The sequence below is a fragment of the Anomaloglossus baeobatrachus genome, chromosome 4 (assembly GCF_048569485.1).
Source record: "Anomaloglossus baeobatrachus isolate aAnoBae1 chromosome 4, aAnoBae1.hap1, whole genome shotgun sequence".
NCBI classification, from domain to species: domain Eukaryota; kingdom Metazoa; phylum Chordata; class Amphibia; order Anura; family Aromobatidae; genus Anomaloglossus; species Anomaloglossus baeobatrachus.
The window spans coordinates 267,738,713-267,744,712 of record NC_134356.1 but is presented as its reverse complement, the minus strand read 5'-3'; positions in this window follow the sequence as shown (position 1 = coordinate 267,744,712).

Below are 6,000 nucleotides of genomic sequence, written 5' to 3'. Positions count from 1 at the left end.
TGTGCGCCATTTTGATGAATTTGTTTAATATCCGGCAACACGAAAAGAAAAACAAGACAAAAACTAACTTTAAAAAATGCAAATGATGAGTCAAAGCACAACTGCTTTTCTGGAGCATTAGGCCGGTTTCACACATCCGGCTTTTCGCCGGTTTGCCGGATCCGGCGCTCTCCCATACAGTGATACAGTGAATACAGTACAGTGACAGCGCAACAAGCGCCGGTCACATGCTGTCATGTGACCGGCGCATGTGACCCGGAAGTTACAGCGCTGTCACTGTACTGTATTGTCTGTACGGGAGAGCGCTGGATCCGGCAAACCGGCGAAAAGCCGGATGTGTGAAACCGGCCTTACATGGATCAAATATGACCTTTTTGTTCAGCTTTTCTCAATTTCAAACAGGGTCATAGCAGGTAGTGGCCAGCAGGTGGAGACAAAGTGCTGCATTTTGCTACTTTTCCATCCCGATGGACATTTACTCAGTGCTGTCAAACTAGAGAATCCTGTGGTAAGAAATTCTGAATGAGACTCGCCAGTAGCAGAGTAGCCACATTATTATATGTTTTTTATAGCATTATGTGTGTTTCTTAAGTAATCTGTTTTAGGCTACCTTCACACATCAGTGTCTATTTTGTTGTGCGTAAAATAGGTCCGTTCTCTCATTTGTCATCCATATTGCATCTATCCTGCACCCATTTTTTTCTCATCTGTTGTTAAAAACTGAAAGGGGTAAACTAATCTTAATTTATTTATTCACTCTTAAAGAAGTCGTCCCATAGGGTTTTTTTTAGTTTTGCTTTTCTAATTCAAATGTGTGTGTATGTACAGTTGAAACCAGAAGTTTACATACATTTTCTAAAAGACACATCTGCATGTTTTTCTCAATATCTGACATGAAATCAAAATAAAACTTTTCCATTTTAGGTCAATTAGGAAACAAAATTATTTATATTTGCCAAATGCCAGAATAATGAGAGAGAGAGAGAGAATGTTTAAGGCATTTTTATTACTTTCTGCAAAGTCAAAAGTTTCCATACATTTCATTAGTATTTGGTAGAGATGACCGAAATGGTCGCGGTTCAGCTTGAGTTCGGTTCGCCGAACGGAGGTCTCGTTCGAGTTCGGTTCGGCGAACCACTGGAACCGCATAGGAAACAATGGCAGGCAGTCACAAACACATAAAAACACCTAGAAAACACCCTCAAAGGTGTCCAAAAGGTGACAAACAACTCACAACACAACACAAACACATGGGAAAGTGACAAGGACATATACTCATGCGAAAACAAAAGAGCGGGACAAGGAAAAAGAGGAGGAGACACAGATATAGGCATTGCACGCCCTTCTAAAATGGTGTAAAACACCGCAAGGTGACTCAAAGCGGAGTCTCCCTTTTTTCCAAAAATTGGGCCACACAGACACCACTTCAGTGGCAGCACTTGTGCTCCAGTTGTACACTTCACAGGTAGATTTGCATCAAGAACATTCAAAATTACGCCATCCTTAACTGTCCCCAGGATGACACCGGGGTAGGTAGCAAAGTCTTTCCTGATCCCAGCTCTGTTCATCTTGGCTTCTTTTAAAAACAATGTAAGCAAGGGTTACTCCAAGTGGAGTCTCCCTTTTTTCCAAAAATTGGGCCCCACACACACCCACACCTTCAGTGGCAGCACTTGTGCCCCAGTTGTACACTTCACAGGTAGATTTGCATCAAGAACATTCAAAATTATGCCATCCTTAACTGTCCCCAGGATGGCACCGGGGTAGATAGCAAAGTCTTTGCTGAACCATGACTTGTTCATCTTGGCTCCTTTTAAAAAACACAGCAAGCAAGGGTTACTCCAAGCGGAGTCTCCCTTTTTTCCAAAAATTGGGCCCCACACACCCACCCCTTCAGTGGCAGCACTTGTGCCCCAGTTGTACACTTCACAGGTAGATTTGCATCAAGCACATTCCAAATCCACAAGCATTTACTCTCCCCAGGATGACACAGGGGTAATAAATTCCTTGTGGATCCATGACTTGTTCATTTTGATGAACATTAGTCTGTCCACATTGTCACTGGACAGACGTGTGCGCTTATCTGTCAGCACACACCCAGCAGCACTGAAGACACGTTCAGAGACAACGCTGGCAGCTGGACACGACAAAATCTCCAAGGCGTAAGTGGAGAGCGCTGGCCATTTTTAAAGATTTGAAGCCCAAAATGAGCAAGGTTCCATTTGCAAAGTCATGGCATCGATGTTCATTTGGACATACTCCTTTATCATCCTCTCCAGCCATTGACTATGTGTCAGACTTGTTGTCTCTGGTGGCCTTGCAAAGGATGGTCTAAAAAAATTATGAAAAGATTCAATAAAATTGCTGTTACCAGCACCAGATACGGTGCTACTGGTACGGGTAGACTGTTGAAGATGACGAGACCGTCCCATGTTTGTCAAGTTACAACTGGGAGATTCACTCCCTGCACCTGCACGGTTGTTTGGTGGAAAAGCCGAGCTAAGATCGAGTAACAGCTTCTGCTGATACTCCTGCATACGTGCGTCCCTTTCTATGGCTGGAATTATGTCACAAAATTTGGACTTGTACCGGGGATCTAATAGTGTGGCAAGCCAGTAGTCATCATCACTTCTAATTTTGACAATACGAGGGTCATGTTGGAGGTAGTGCAGCAAGAAGGTGCTCATGTGTCTTGCACAGCCATGCGGACCAAGTCCACGCTGTGTTTGTGGCATAGAGGTGCTAACCGTTCTTTCTTCCTCTGACATCTCCCCCCAACCTCTTTCTACTGAAATTTGACCAAGGTCTCCCTCATCCGCTGAGTCTTCCATGTCCATGGACAGTTCGTCCTCCATTTCTTCATGTTCTCCTGCACCTTCCTCAACATTTCGCCTGCTACCATGCGCCCTTGTTGATCCCTGTCCCCCATGGTCCCATGCCTGCCGCGTTGGTGATGATGAACGTCTGGACCTTGGTGATGTTGTTGTGTCTTGCGCATATGAATCCTCCTGTAGTTCCTCCCCTTCCTGTTGTCCCACCCCCTGACTCCGAATAGTGTTTAGCGTGTGCTCCAGTATGTAAATGACTGGAATTGTCATGCTGATAATGGCATTGTCAGCGCTAAACATATTCGTCGCCATGTCGAAACTGTGCAGAAGGGTGCATAGGTCCTTGATCTGAGACCACTCCATCAGGGTGATCTGCCCCACCTCTGGATCTCGTTGTCCCAGGCTATACGTCATGACGTATTACACCAGGGTTCCACGGTGCTGCCACAGTCGCTGTAACATGTGGAGAGTCGAATTCCAGCGTGTCGGCACATCGCATTTCAGGCGATGAACCGGCAGGCTGAAAGACTTCTGGAGCGATGCAAGTCGCTCAGCAGCGGTGGTTGAACGGCGGAAGTGAGCAGACAGTTTTCGTGCCCTGTTCAGAAGGCCATCTAGGCCGGGATAGTGTGTTAAAAATTGCTGGATAACAAGGTTCAACACGTGAGCCATACAAGGCACGTGTGTCACCTTGCCCAGGTGAAGGGCCGCACCCAGGTTTGCAGCATTGTCGCACACAGCCTTACCAGGCTGCAGGTTGAGTGGAGACAACCATTTATTAAACTCAGTCTCCAGAGCTGCCCACAACTCAGCCGCTGTGTGACTCTTATTTCCAAGACATTTCAAGCTAAAGACCGCCTGATGCCGTTGCGCTCTGCTGCCAGCATAGTAATGAGGGGTGCGTGATTCCTTCTGCGCAGTTACAACGCTGGTGGCCTGACCAGGCAGGCTTGGGGCGGAGGTGGAGGACCCAGATGAGGTGGAGGAGGCAGAAGCAGTGGCGGAACTTGGACAGACAGAGGATTGACACACAAGTCGTGGGGACGGCAAGACTTGTGCAGCAGACCCTTCACCATCTATCACCATAGTTACCCAGTGCCCAGTCAGCGACGTCCCTGTCCATGCTTACTGGTCCAAGTATCGGTGGTGAGCATCTGGTACTGGGGCACAGCGACAGACATAAGGTCTCTAAAATCCTGTGTGTCCACCAGGCGGAAAGGCAGCATTTCGGTAGCCAAGAGCTTACAGAGGGATAAAGTCAACCTCTTAGCTTTGTCATGGGTCGCAGGAAATGGCCTTTTATTTGTCCACATCTGAGGGACAGAGATCTGGCTGCTGTGTGTAGACGGTGGTGAGTAGGGTGTCCGTGAAAAAATGCAGGTTTGTGAGGAAAGTGCAGGCGTAGACATGATGTTGCCTTCATCCAACGTTGATGCTATCGATGTCTGAGAGAGCTGTACACACGCACTTGTTTCCCCTTCCAAACCAAATGACGACCTACCAAGCAAACTGCCTGTTGCGGTTACAGTGGTGGAAGTTGTGCGTGGAAAACCAGGTGTGACAGCTGTCCCCACAGTCTTAGAAGATGAAGAGCGCGCGGATGCACTTGAAGGGGCAGGCGGTGAATGGTTCGCTCCGCTAGACCGCATTGCAGCACGGTGAGCTTCCCACTGGGACATATGATATTTATTCATGTGATGATTCATGGAAGAAGTTGTCAAACTCCTGAGGTTTTGCCCTCTACTAACAGAATCACAACAAATTTTACATATCACATGATTTGGGCGATCTTTTTCTATGTCAAAAAAGGTCCAGGCTAGGCAAGGCTTAGAGGGCATGCAACCTGCTGAGCCCCCCCGACTAGTGCTCAGAGGCAGAGTGGTGGCTGAGGATGCAGTTGTAGACGTGCTACCAGTACTACTCCTCTGTCCAGGAAGGCGCAAGGTAACTTCTTCGTCAGTAGCATCCTCCTCCTCCGCCTCTGTTGACCTCCTCGAATGCCTGACTGTGGGTTGACAGTAGGTAGGATCTAGAACTTCCTCATCAAGCATTGTGATTGCACTCCCCTCACCCCCAGACCGAGCCTCTTCCTGACGTGAACAAATATTTACGTTGTCATCCCAATCTGGTATCTGCGTCTCATTGTCATCAGTATGTTCCTCATTGTCTATAACAACAGGTGTTACAGTTTGTGAATAAGGGTCAACATTATGCTCAGAAACTTGGTCCTCACGGCCTGAATCAGAGTCACAAAGGTTCTGGGCATCACTGCAGACCATTTCCTGGTCTGTACTCACTGTAGCTTGGGAGCAGACCTCTGATTCCCAGGCTATAGTGTGACTGAACAGCTGTGCAGACTCAGTCATCTCAGTTCCTCCATACTGTGCAGGGCGGATGGAGACTTCAGAGCTGGGAGAAAGCAAGTGTGATTGGGATGACAACTCAGAGGACTGGTGTTTTTTGTATGCGGTAGTTGAGGTGGCGGAGAGGGCACTTGTTGGACCACTTGAGATCCATTCAAGCATTTTCTTTTTTTGGCCATCATCTACCTTTGTTCCAGTTGTTCGTGTCCGTAAAAAAGGGAGCACATAGGATTGTCCACGGTAAGTAGTAGACATCTTACTTTTGCTGGAAGATGGTCTATCTTCAGCAGATGTTAATGGAGCTTTGCCACCTTCCCCATGGACAAACCCTTTTTTTCCTTTTCCAACACGCCTCTTCCGCTTTCCACCAGCATCTGTCATTTTGCCACTCATTTTGATTGCGACAAGATTGTGCACTTAAAATGTGGTAGTAAAAATTGAGAGGTGGTGTAGATTGCAGCGGTGGTCTATCTTTATTAACAGCAGAATAAACAACAATAACTATCCCTGACAATGCAACTATGGCCCTAAACTGGCAGCATAGTTTGCTAGTATAGTGGCTTAGTAACAATGAGTTTGAGTGTGCAATGCAGTGGTGCTGCAAATAGCTTTGCACCAGTGGGACACTAATGGAAGTCCAACAGCCACTTTTAGGATGCCACTAAGTTTACTCAGTGTTTGCTAGTATAATGGCTTAGTAACAATGAGCTTGAGTGTGCAATGCAGTGGTGCTGCAAATAGATTTGCACTAGTGGGACACTAATGGAAGTCCAACAGCCACATTTAGGATGCCACTAAGTTTACTCAGT